Source organism: Apus apus, chromosome 5 (genome assembly GCF_020740795.1).
Source record: "Apus apus isolate bApuApu2 chromosome 5, bApuApu2.pri.cur, whole genome shotgun sequence".
NCBI classification, from domain to species: Eukaryota; Metazoa; Chordata; class Aves; order Apodiformes; family Apodidae; genus Apus; species Apus apus.
The window spans coordinates 23,468,760-23,482,675 of NC_067286.1; the positions used below are offsets into that span (position 1 = coordinate 23,468,760).

The 13,916-nt window shown below is 49.6% G+C and overlaps 1 protein-coding gene across 1 annotated transcript in view; it reads right to left on the minus strand.

Annotated features, from left to right (window-relative positions):
• TP53I11 (tumor protein p53 inducible protein 11) overlaps positions 1 to 10,826 on the minus strand; it is a 25,492-nt gene extending 14,666 nt beyond the window's left edge. Inside the window, exon 1 of the mRNA XM_051621354.1 lies at positions 10,718 to 10,826. The gene's annotated coding sequence lies outside the window, so the exon portion shown is untranslated. The remainder of the gene's footprint in view (positions 1 to 10,717) is intronic.
• Between the last annotated feature and the right edge of the window lie 3,090 nt (positions 10,827 to 13,916).

The window sequence follows — 13,916 nt, forward strand, 5'->3', positions numbered from 1 at the left end:
TGAGGCTCTCAGCCCAGCTGACCACCATCACCCCAAACCTGCCCTGGCTCTCCCCCATGGCTGGGGCAGCTGCATCCCAGCCTCCACCCACAGCCAGCACTCAGCCCCTCGCCCACACCACCAGCCTGTAAAGTTTTCCAGGGGGCAGGGAAGATAAAGAGAGAGGGAACTAAGATGTATTGGGATTGGGTGCTGTTTTTAATTTAAGGGCATTTAAAGAGATTTCCTCTTTCATTTCCCAGCTGCCTCAGACAGGTGTTTCTGGGAGACAGTCCCAGAAGCTTAGTGGGCCATCTGTCCTGCAGATGATTTCTTCAGGGAAACATTAGAAGGAAAAATAAAACCCATATGCACACATACACACACACATACACAAAGAAACCCTCACAACACCAAAAAAAGCAAATAAACTCCTGCTACTGGAAAAGGACAACTTTAAAAAGTCAAAAGAGCCCTTCAATCAAACAGGATAAAAAAGGTTGGGTTTACAGAAAATCTGATGCAACTCTGTGCTGCTCTAGTGGGAGGTGTCCCTGCCCATGCAGAGGGGCTGGAACTAGATGATCTTTAAAGTATCTTCCAACCCAAACCATTCTATGATTCTTTGATTCATTGCCCATGCCTCATACCTGAGGAATGACTCAGGCTCAGAGAAACTCTATGGAAAGTAACCCAGGGACCAGGGAGGAGACCAGACACAGGTCGTGTACCCACGACACCACTGAATACTGGATCATCACAATAAAACAAAGCTTCTTGGCATCTCTCCCCACTACAACCTCAAACCTCCCCAGATTTTCTTTCCAGTGTGCCTCCAGACACTTGACAATCTTCACTCACAAAACCCTCCAGGAATCTGACGCCTTTTATTCTCAACAATCCTCCAGCTCCATCCCTTTCCAGAACTCAAAGGGAAAATGGAAGCAATTATGACTGGGGAGATTTGGTTCCCTCAGCCACACACGAGCACAACAGCCCTCTGAGTACCATCACTGCAGCAGTGATTTCAAAGACATTCTTGATAGACACTCCCTCAAAAGAATATGAACTACGTCTCCAGCAACATTGTTTCTTTATCTGCAACCCAGTAACTTACCCAGCACAATGCAACTATCACAATTTGTAAACTACATCTACAGACGTGAAATGGACGAAGAAACTTAATAAGGCTGTGCCACTCCAGCACCCCAAAAGGGTTCCTGACCTATACTGCAGCTGAATTTGCAGCCCCAGCCTGAGAACAGCAGCTGCAGGATGCCCCAGAACCATCAGATTTTTTCCTTCCACTTTTGTAAAAAACAAAGGGTTCCTCTTCTCCCATAGTCTGTCATGATATGACCAGATGTGCAGTCTAGGCACACACAAAGAGGGAAAAAAAGGGCAGACGAATACATGTGCATTAAACAGGGAGACTGCCTGTTGGTCTAGCTAGGACATTTCCTGCATCCCAGGCACCCAGACACTCGCAGGACTCATGCCTCTTGTGCAAGCAATAAAAGATGTGGTATGAAATGACTCAAGTCGCCATCAGCCAACAGCTGGGTTGTCACCAACCCTGTGTTATAGAACATTTTCCATACTACATGGTCACATCCAGATCCTGTAAGAGCATATTATGTATATAAATACATATAATGTATAATTAATTATAAATTATATACTAATAAATCACTTATATATTATTTTACTATAAATATACAAATAAAAGATAAAGCTAATTTATGTGGACTTACTTTGGGTCCCACCACACAGTGACAATCCCTTGAGACTGGTTAGTAAAGACAATTCAGGCTGCCAGACCAGATGAGGCTTTTGGTATTCACCTATATTTCAAGTCTCAGGGGAAAGAGGAGCCACAGGGAGCAGTTCATCCCAGACTCCCTGCTGGGAGAAGTCAGTAAGAGCCCTGACTCCTGCTTCTAGGTTAACCATACTGTCCTAGAGACTGATACTGCCTTTCAGCTCTTAACCCCGGGCTACACAGCACTTGAACCCATCACTGCAGCTTGGTCCTCACATCCTCCCTAAACTATTTGCCAATATTAAACTCTGCTCATTTGTGTGCAATTACAATTCCCACTCCCTTGTGGATCCTTAGGCTCGAAGTAAGCACAGACATGCAGACAGGCTGGGGAGTTTGCTTAGCACAACATGATGGAGAAGGCCTCCCAACAAAACACATACTTCAACTACTTGATAGCCTATCCCCAAGTGGCAAAAATCTCCCTCTGACATCTTAGCAGTTTCTATAGCAACAGGTTAATGCTAAAAATGTTAGGTGTGAAATTCCCCATGTTGGGCAAACAGGAGCTAGGAGGACAGATCTCAAAGTGAGAAACTTCTAAGTAGCTGCTGACAGAGCTAGCACAGGCTCTGCTCATTCACAAGTCAGTGGAGACCTGCCCCAAAAGAAATTCCTAGCAAGCCACTAGCAGGGCAGTGCATGGTGCACAGAGAGACATCTGTGGAGCACCTGCAGCATTCCCCAGAACTACAGCATTCCCCAGAACTACAGCATTCCCCAGAAGGGTGAGGAGCCACAAGTATTTCTCCCTCCTGCAACACAGCACTGGGAGGTGAAACCAGCTGTTCTCAGGACCAGAATTACAGTCCAGTATGCAGAATAGCAAGCCTGAAAGCCACAATACTAGATGATAGGTTTGACAGTGCTGCTGCCCCCCCATGCAACCAAGACCGGACTATCTAACCTCTCCCACCTCGGTTTTCCCAGTTGTACATGAAAATAAAGATACCACCCTAGCTCATATGGCTTACACTCAGCAGATACAGCACTTCAAAGGCAACTGCCCAGGCTGCTCCCCACCAGTGCTGACAGCCTGCTGTGACACCTGGCTGCTGGGGAAGGCTACAGACTCCGATGCAGCACTCAGTTCATTACACACGATGTGTCAGAGGCAGAAATGTCCTTCTTGGCCTAAGTAAAGACCAGTTTGGCATGGTATCAATTTTTTTTCTGTTTGTCTTCATTCCCCACTAGCAGGAGACAGCACTGTGGAAACCTCCGGGTGAATGTCACATCAGTACCACCTTTGCAGACACCAGAAGCTCCCACAAGATTCTCCTGGTCAGATTAAACCCAGATGGGTAACCACATACTCAGTGAAGTGCCACACAGATAGAGGGGAGCCCACCACACTACCAAGAAGCAATTGCTTTTGGCAGTGTGATTCTCAGGTCAAACAGCCCTGAAGAACCCACAGGCTTTCCCCACTGATGCTGCACCTGCCCACACATCCCCAGGACCTGACAGAAATCTGACTTTGCTTTTATTTGCTGTTAATTCAGCAATGCACGCATGTATGTGTATGTGTGCATGTTTGTTTATGCATGAGCTGTCAACTCCGAATTATGCACAGATCAACAAGGTTCTTTGAATTCCCTGACTGTGAAATGCGTGACATTTAATCTCAACCTTCCTCTTGGATTTCATAATGTGCATTATCAGCAATAGGTATTCATCACACAAGTACCCTTTAGAAACCTTTCATCAAAGAAGGCAATAATGTAAAGAATATTCAAAAAGACAATGCCTCTGATGCGTGAGAGGTTTCCCAGGTTCCACAACAGGCCAGTGTACGAGCAACCTCATCTAGTTGAAGATGTTCCTTCTCACAGGAGGAAGGGATGGACTAAATGACCTTTAAAGGTCCCTTCCAACCTGAACCATTCTATGATTCTGTGCACACTGCATGGGTCACTTACAGACACAGCCTGTCCCCAGTGCATAGATGCAGAGAGTGAGGTTCAGAAGTGTCTAATAAGCATCAACCTACAACTCTCCTCACCTCCCTCTTCTTGGCTCCCTGGGAAACAGGCAGGCTGAGCCATACCCCAGAGATGCCTATTTTAGGAAGGATGCATCACCTCCTACAATGGCTTACCTCTTTCCATAGACCACAGGAGGAGGCTAGGAGACAAGTGAGACCAGGTGTTTGATTGCTTGGATGGGCAAGACAAATTACTGATCCTTTCAGCTAACTTTTCACTGCCCAATCCTAGGCAAACACTGTGTCAGTCTCACAGCATGGACTCACACTTTAGGATTATAAAAAAGCTAGACAACAAACTGCAAGGGAAGGGGTTCCCTTCTCTTCTGCTGGGCACAGAGAAGCTATGTCCTAAGTAGACTTGCTCTTACTGGTCACAGCCAGCAAGGACAGATATTAACCTAAGGGACTAAAGCAAGGTTTCTCTTTTATATCAGAAAGAAGACCGAGAGGTGGACGCCAGCGTGTGACATCAGTAGCCTTGGTGATGGGAGATATCTGAGAAAAAATGGAGAGTCCCACATTCAAGGAATTCTATCTCCATTTCACCTGGCACAAGCCAGAGAAGCCTTAGGAAAGAAAGGATAAAGATACTATGGACTAGTCCTCCTTGCCAAATTACACACTGACTCCCTACTTTTGGTTTACTGCTGCACCCAGTGAGGAAGAGACAACAGGGAGACCCAGAAAGCCAAGCGCTACTGGCAGCAGCACTGACAAATCAGGGTCTCAATTAACCATGGAAAACACTGAGTTGCCAGATGTCTCATCACTGCTATCAAGGGTTATTTAAGGACCTTCACTTCCTGGTGCCTCTACAATTTTAAGTCTCAGACACCTGAATGCAGCAAGCCCCAGTAATATCAGCACCATACAACAGCAGTATGTTGTATGCTCACACACACTTAGTGCTTTGCTGTTGGGTATGTGCGTATATATACATCTCTATCAGCAAGTATACAGCAGCATCCTGCTTAAAAGAACTCATGACTTGAAGTGTCAAGTTTTAGTCAACACCCTCACTATCACCTTATCTGTAATGTCACTCCTATGCAGCAGTGACTCTGGGGATAGAAGGCTAGTCCTCCCATTTTCTTTGCAAGTGCCAACGAAAGGCACTTAGTCGACACAGTGATGTAGAGCAGGGAATAAACTGGCTGGAGGAGATGAGCTCAAATGCCTCATTATTCCTCCATCCATCAACCCTCGATGCATCCCACTTGTCCAGAGATTTGAACCATGTATATTGACACAGCTCACAGAAGGGATGTGTTGAACTCATGATGTACAGTAGCTGGGTTTTTGCCAGCAGACAAGGCAAGAACACATTCATACCCTGTAATGTGCAAACGGTTGCACTGGGCAGGGCAATGGGGGAGGAGGGTGAGAGGATGCACTAAAGGTGTCTGCTGTTCAGATGCATGCCAGATCCACGGCCAGCACTTCCAGAGACTCCACCAGCAATGCTCGTATTAAAGGCACTTACCATGAAAACAACCTGGGAACATGCAGACAGATGGTTTAAATTCTTCAGTCCTTCATACAGCCTTTGACTCCTGGCAGATTTCCACATTCTGTGAAGCAATGTTTGGGAGCTCTTTATTGCTATTAGGCTGCTTCTACAGTAACGTTTTTTCCTGGGCCACAACAAAGAGTTTAGTGAAAAGCCAATACCACCTAGCTCGTCTGGACTCAGTATTGTAGTTTTTGAGTTTACCTCTCCACTCTGCAAGAAGGCAGCTCACATTTCTAACTCCTTGAAATACACTGAGTATCCACCCTGAATGACATGCCAAGCAGCTAAAATTAAATGTCCAACAGAAGAATTCAGAGTGACTTAAAAGCATGGACCTTTAAGATACCTTGACTCTTATGAGAACAGCCTGCTTCCTGAAACTCCTTTACCACTGGCAAGATGGCCCTCCATTTCCATAACATGGTCCTTTCTTAGGGTCCCATATAGCACAGCTGAGTTCCTGCACCTGAGCTGTTCCTAAGGCATTGTCCATGTATCTCTCACAACTTGGCAGCAACACGGGCCATGGAAACATCAAAACAGCTGCCTAGATGGGTTTACGTGGCCTATACCAAGGCAGGCTGAGACAACCAGGAAGGCTGAATTAAAGGCATCCGTAAGGAAGATGCGTTAGGAAGCACAAAATGTACAGGCTGACCTCGGGAAAGCTGCCTGCTCTTTGTCAAAGCCATCACCATCTACAGGAGGCCCAGCTGTGAGCCCCGAAAAAAACTGCAATGCCCAACAAGGGCTGGAGTGACTTTAGGGCTTGGCAGTGGGATTCCTGAAATAACCTCTGTGAGCTGGAAAAGCTTCTCAAGTCTTCGCCATGACCACAAACAACCGGAGACCAGAGGTTTGTATTTCACTCATAAGATGGCACCACTACAAAAGAGCACTTCTGCTGCCATCCTGGGTTACTGAATGAATGCACGCTCGGACAAAAACACCATCTGAGTAACCCACCGTGTTTCCTGATGACTTGTGGGTTTTGTCTGTAGGTTTCTTGTTTGGCTGCTGACATGGCCTTAAACTGTTTATTTTCTCAACCAAGGCAGGATACAGCTAAAATCAAGAGGGCTGTAAGCCTTTGTGTGCTGCTCTGTCTGCACCTGCCTTCCTCTTGCCTCTCTGGGCTGGCAGTCAAGTGCTGCCTGATTTTAATAAGAAAAGGAGGGATTTCTCTCCTGTATACAGCAGCAGGCAGCTGCAAAGGGGGCTATACACTAATCTCCCTAGAAAACACAGAATCCCTTCAAACAAATAATTAGACTGCCAGTGGCCAATATTATCTGACACTTCTGCACGCACATCTCTTGCTACATAAACTCATACTGCTAATACCAATCCCCAGGAGACTGGACTACCAAATCACTCTTTGATTTGTTTCTAACTCTCTCCCCATGCTCTCCTCAGTGTCTTTGACTTAAATGATCTTAATTCGAATCTCTAACAAAAACTTCTAGGAAGGCCAGCAACAACAGAGCCAGCTACCAGTCCCTCTGCTCAGGGTTCTGGTTTTGGCCCCATAGGTTCAGAAAGTGAACACACAGTTTGTGACCTCCAGTATCAGCAGAAGCACCTCAACATTAGCACAAAGCCCTGCTACAAATATTTTGACCACTTCCCTATTTTGGTGACAGAATTTGCCTCCCTCCTCTCCCACAACCACAGTGGTGGTCAGTATAAATTTGGATTAGAGCTTTCTCACAGACTTTGTTTGTGCCTTTCAACATCCCTTTGTCCTTGGCTTGGCCCTGTAAGATGAGCTGGGTAAAGCACAGTATGTGGGTCCAAACAAGGTCTGGTGTGAATTTGGTACAGCCAGACAAGGACTTCCCCATGAAAACCAACATACAAATGTGCTCAGTAAATTCCTATTTTGCATATAGAGCAGATAGAAAAACATTTACAGATTTACCTAACTGAAACCTCCCCCCCCCCTCACAGGATGATGGTGGGAAATATACCCACATTGTGAATCAAAGAGGGTAAGTCTGCCACTGAGGTTTTATCAGGGAGCCAGGGTTGTGGGGCTGGTGCAGGCTCTTCCACGGTCGGTCACCCAACACAAACCTTGCACATCTCCAAGCCTCATTTTCTCCATCTGTCGTTTGGGGGCAGTCACACTAACCAGCACCACAGATGGTCAGTGAAACGCACTGAGACACATTAACCCTTGCAGATGACAAAGAGCTTCACAAAGAAGAAACTTGAGAAGGCCAGAGAGTCATTGATCATTTCCCATCACGCCTGAACCATCAGGCTGTCTTTGGTTATAGCTGGATTTGTCTTTGAGAACATCTTTTAGTATCTTGAGTATGAACTCTTCAAACATGGAGTGAACTCGTGCTAGCCTGCAATCTCCAGGACAGAATCAAAGCCGTATTTTCCAAGAGGAGGCAGGAAGCAATGTGAACAGGGAACACCTGGTCACGTCTTGAGTGTTGTTTTTCCTGGCCTGGAGAAAGTCCCAATGAACTTGGGGGCCAGCATTGAGTCTTTCCTCCTGAGACTTGTTTTTACATTCTTACGTCAAAAATACAAAACCCAGAAGATCTCCTTTCTATAAATAATATAGTCCCAATAGTGCCAAGGTCACCAAGTCATTCCCCCTGGCACCAGGCCAGAAGCAGAACATAAACAATCTCAACATCTTTCTGGTGCACATGTGCTTTTTTTCCTGTGCCAGGGGAGAACTTGAAACCAAAAACATAGTGCTAGGAAGACAGACACCCCCGCTTCATAGTCCTGTTGGTCTCTTCTCACTTCTACCAGCTCAGAAAAGCCCCCAGCTCCACCCGCAACAAGGTGCAGCCTCCTGGATAGAATCACAGAATTTAGAATCAGAATTTTTGGAGTTGGAAGGGACGTTAAAGATCACCGAGTTCCAACTCCCCTGCATGGGCAGGGACACCTTCCACTAGACCAGGTTGCTCAAAGCCCCATCCAATCTGCCCTTGAACACCTCCAGGGATGGAGCCCCCACAACATCTCTAGGCAGCCTATTTCACTGTCTCACCAACCTTACACTGAAGAATTTAAGCCAGATCTCTAACCTACATCTCTCTTTTTTCAGCTTAAAACCATTAGCCCCTGTCTGGGCAGCCCGGTAGTGTGGCAGCCCATGCTGCCTTGAGCAAAGGGTGATACTGTTTGTGTTACAAAAGCATTTAGCAGTTCTTGTGAGAAATTTGGGTACTTTACTTACTGAATAAGACATGATTCAAACAGCTCAAAGGGATGCTTGTAACCAGCACGTGGAATGATTCCTCTCAGCCTCAGCTCTCTCTATTAAACACTCTGACCTTCAGAGAGCTGCAGGACAAGCAACCACCAGCAGCAGATGTGCTCTGGGCATTTTGCACACTTAGCACTCGATGCTCATTGAGAGCAAGAGAAACACACTTCCTTTTGGATCAGGCCCCAGCCTCCAAGCAGCTCCAAACAGACAGAAAAACCTCAGGGTATCACATTATTCTCCCATAGATTAACATCCCCCTCCCCCAACACCCCTCCCTCCAATGCAAGTCTCTAGAGATGCTCTTCTGACCACCTCTTTCTACAATAAATCCTTTCTACAAGCCCACAAGCAGAAGGGATACATTTCCCTCGAGACTATATGACAGACGTCATCTCTTCAGCCTCCTGGTTGGGACAAGACTGTCTGGAGAAGAGCTTCCTTGATCTCACTCTGCACAGCAGACAAAGAACAAAAACACATGGACATATCTGAAAACAACTAAGTCCCACTTTTCCCAGCCACCATCAATATCCAGACCCTCTCTGCCGTGGGCACCAGGACACGGTGGGTTCACAGTGCCCCTCATAGACCCCCCGTGCATGCATCAAGTGTATATATGCAATCCAGCTGAGATATGGTTAGGGCTAGTTGAGGCAACTTCATTCTGTTAGGATTATTTTAATTTCTGGTTTTCATCAAAACCTTTCTAAGAAAACTTCCTCCCCAGGGGGACTCCCCTGCCTGAAGGGTAACTACTACTTATTTGTTTAAAATCCACTTTCCTCGTCCACAGCTGCTGCACATCATTATTCAGCAAACTCTGCTTTAGTGCAGACAGAGTTACTGAGCAAGTTATTTATGCCAAGTCCAGAATAGCCAGGGCTTTTGCATACTCTGTCATTTCTCATGGCTCAGCTGTACTGGTGGTAGCCCTGTCAACAAGGCTTTGGTTGCTGCTGGCATTTATACCCCCCAGCCTCTGCAGACCAGGAAGATAGATTAAATGGTACCTGATTAATCACTTGTAGCTCAGGCTTTTCTGGCCCTGCCTCTCAGGCAGCTGCAAGAGGAACAGGGACACTTCTCAGTTGTCACCAACTCCAGGCAGCGCCAGGGCACAGCAAGGAGCAGGTGCTGAGTAGGGTACAGCTTCTTCCTCAGCCCAGTTGTCAGTTGGAGCTGTACTCACCTAGAAAGCCTAAGAGCTGCTGTTGCTCTAGACAGAGCAGCACAGCTGCTCAGCAGGGACAGCCAGGCCCCACAAAGCAGACATCTCCACATGCAGGGACGCACGAGTGCCCAGGCAGCGACGCAGAGCCCTCTGAGAGCAGGCTCACCTCACTTTCCTGTGATGGCAGGAGCTTTGTCCCATCCCGGCCCCCTCCTGCATCACAGCTCCCTCTCCATTTCTTTCCCTCTGTTCCCAGCCCAAGAACCACCCCGTCCCCCACGGCCAAGCCTTCCCTGCTGCCAGGGATCCACAGCACACCCACAGGGCTGCATCCCAGGGAAGCATGGCCACACCAGCCTCCTTTGTCCCAGCCCCAGGCATGGCTTAGCCATCGAGGCTGACTTCCCAGCCCATGGGGATCGTGGTCCTCCTGTGACTCTTACCGGGTAAGAAAAAAGAAGGATAGGCCTTTCCAGCAGGAAAGAAGTTATAAGGGACCACTGCCTCTGGGAGGAGTGACAGCCAGGAGAAAGCCCTTGCCACAAAGCTCCCAGACAAGGCACCCATCTGCGCGTCACCTCGCAGGGAGTCACGGCTCCTGTCCTCCCAAGACTCCGGGCAACCTGCCGCTCTCCCAGCAGGATGCAGCACCTCACCACTTCCTCCTCCACCCATCCCACCCGAACCACGCACAGCTAAGACGGAGACGGTCCCACCGGAGTCGTGCGCAGCCAGCACAAGGGCTACTTCCTCTTCTGCCGCCCCGTCCGTCCGTCCGTCCGTCCATCCATCCATCCATCCATCCATCCTCGCCCGCGCTGCGGGGGGTCTCCACCGAGGAGACGCGGGGGAACGGCGGCCGGAGGGCGGCTGCCAGCAGCGGGCTCCCGCGGGGCGCACGGACACGGAGGGACCCGCGCTCCGGTCCCCCCAGCTCCAGTCCCCGAGACCCCCGGCGGGGAAAGCCCGCGGTGCGGGGGGACGCGCACGGTACTCACCGCCCTAGCGCACGTCTCGGCGGCGGCGGCGGCTCCCGAGGGCTCGGCGCGGCTGCCCCATGGGCAAAGCAATCCGGGGCTGCGGAGGCGGCAGCCGGCGCCGCGGAGCCCACAGGCGGCCAGACTGAGCCCGGCCCCCGCGCCGCGCCTCCTTAACCGCGGCCGCCTGCCCCGCCCGGGCCGGCCCACCGCGGGCGGGACCCGCCGCCACCGCCCGCCCGACGGGGCGGCCCCGCCGCACGCCCCACCGCCCGCACCCCGCCGCACCGGGCGGCAGCGGCTGCCCGCCCGGCCACCGCTGGCCGCGCCTGGGTTCTGGCTGCCTTATGTGTCGGGTTTTTTGGGGTGACGCGTGACCGCGGCGCGGAGGCTAGGAACAAAGAGGGCCTGGCTCCTGGGAGGGAAGGAGGGGAGGGGGGGACCCGTGAAATTAAATCGATCGATACGTGGGAGCAACAAATGGCTCCTCACCCCACCCATCCCTGGGGGAAGCTGCCAGAGGGACGTTTCCTCTCGGGATGTTCCGAGAGTTAGGGCGCAGAGAGGGCTGGCAGCGTGATGGTCCTTCTCTGCAATTTAAATGGGGCCTCAGTCGTTCTGGTCGTGGGCGCGTGGCTCCGAGACTGTTACACAATTCCCTGTAAAAGGCAAAAGAGAAGAAACCTGGGCACAGGAACACGCATATGTTTTCCAAGTGAGTTCGTGCAGAGGAAGCGCCTGGCTCTGCTTCTGTCGAGAGAGCTGCAGGGTCAGCTGCCCCTGCCAACCTCTGCAGCCTGGGCCAGAGCCTGTCCTGGAGGGAGGCTCCCATCCCTGGTCCCTCCTGAGGGATGCTCAGGGAGCAAAACGGGTGAGCTGGCATTTTAACGTTGCAGTTAGCTCAGACCAGATCAGACTGTAATGAAAGAGCAGGAGAATATGGTAAACAGCAAACATCGGGGGCAATCAGCACACGGAGTGATGGCAGGGGAGCAGGGGGCAGCTCTGTCTCTGTCCTGGTGCCACTCCTCGTTTTGCCCAGTGAGTTTCCTGGTGTGTTTGGCCCAGTTCATTTCACTGTTGCAGTTTAGAGGCTGACCATGCAAAGAGAAGGGCAACGTGCCCGGGTGAGGTACAGGGGGAGGAAAGCAAAGGGAGGCAGGACAGCGTGGGAACCTTTCAACTCACTTTAACCCCATGGACCCCTAATGGGGAACTGCATCCTGAAACGTGCCACGTGATGAGGTCATTGCAAGCACGAGGGTGTCCTTTCAGAAACTGAAATCTTGTCCACTGGGCTGAAATCTCTCATTCACAGAGGCAAAGTAATTCATGGTTGGGAAACAGAACACTTCTGACATTTCAGTAGCCGTTTTTTGCTGCATAATGGGGGAAAAAAAAAAACAAACCCTGAAGATTTTATATTTCTGAAAAATGTTGGAAATTCCAAAACAAATCCAATCCTGACTTGGAGCTAGTGAAACATTTTACTGTTATAAAAGTCAACATTTTCCTTGTGATTGTGCTCCATCTGGGCTTTGTGGCACTGAAGTATATACAAAATAATAATAATGTCATACAAAAGCACACAGAGCAAAATAAGAAGGCAAGGCTGAAACAGTCATGTTTTACATTATTGAGATGAAATTGATGAAACCGATCTTGTCACACAAGGGAAGTCAAAATATGTCATGCTGACTTTTTAAAAGACAAATCTGCATTCAAGGAGATCTCTCTACGTCGTTTGAGAGAAGTAATGAGCAGTTTTCCAAGGGTAGCTCAGGCTGCTGCATCGGGGTAAAAGTTTGAGAAGTAGTAAGTGTCATTTTTCAAAAGTGATTCGAACATTTGTGTCATCTCATGTCACGAGCAGCTTCAAGGTGATTTCTGACATGTGTAAAAGTGCTTTTGAAAATATTACCCTCAGACAAGATTTGAATTAATAAATGAAAGCCAGAGTCCTTCTGCAGCAGCTGCTTTATTTGAGACTGCCCCGATCTCCCACCCACACACCTTTTCCTCATTCAGAGTTTGGGAAGAGCCTTTATCCTCCCTGCCCAGTATTTCGACTGCAAGACAACCACCACAAAAAGCACCCTCAGCTCGGCCCCTCTCCCCTTTCTGTTTGATGTACCGTCAGGGCAGATCGTCACGACATTAGCATAAGTCCGTGCAACCTCCAGTTGATAGGTAACCTCGGGCTGTTCTGTGCACTTCCCCCAGGCTTCCCGAGCATCAGGCGGCTGGATGCAGGCAGCAGCTCTCCGGTGACTGCTGGCAGGCACGGGGGTGACGCCGCTGGCAGGAGTGACCAGCACTCACGGAAGAGACTTACCAAAGGCAGCAGCAGCCGGTCTGCAGGAGGCTTTCAGCAGTGCTGGAACCTTACACGCATCCAAAGAATCTTTAGTTTCCTCCACAGCAGCTTTAGTACATGCACAATCGAACCTTCGCTGCAGCATCTGTAGCAGGCACCAGTGACTCAGGGCTAACACTGTTGTGCAGCGCTCTACCACCGGGCCGAAGAAATCAAACTCTTCAGAACCACCAGCTCCCAGACCCTCAGGAGCTTCGGTTGAGGCACTTGATCAGGCTGTGGAGAAGGGAGGATGAAAAGAATACTCCGAGCTGTGGGCCTGAGGGAACATCAGGCTGGAGGTTGGACAAACAAGGGCAGGAAGGAGGGAAGTGGGGACACGACTGTGCTCACCACTGGGACCTGACTGAGCCAGCTGGAGCCTTGAAAACTGTCCCTAAGGAATGTCCTGCTCTTGGGGAAGAGTCAGTGGAGAGGGGCTGTGACCCAAGGAGAGTGGGACACAGAGGACTGGAGGCTCTGGGTAGACCTGGCAGGACTGGGGAAGGGAGAGAGTGGCCTAGGATGCCTTCTGGGCTGTGCTCATTAATATCTTGTCAGTGGAGCATCTGCAAGGGAGAAAGGTCTTGAAGCCTCCCTCCTAGCAGGTGAGGATGCTTTCTGTGTAACGTGAGGAGTGCGAGATGGAGGGCACTGCACAGGCACTGTTTGTGCAGTCCTGGGCTGGAGGCATACCAGCCAGCCTTCTTCATCTCCAAACAGGACAGCCTGTTAAGCATGATGCCTCTGAAGGGTCCTAAAGCAGGCCCATTGGTAGGATTTGTTACCTGCAGCGTTGACCCCATTAAAACACATGCCAGGAGGATGCTGTGTGGGAATCTTGAGTGCAGGTACTTAGTTCTG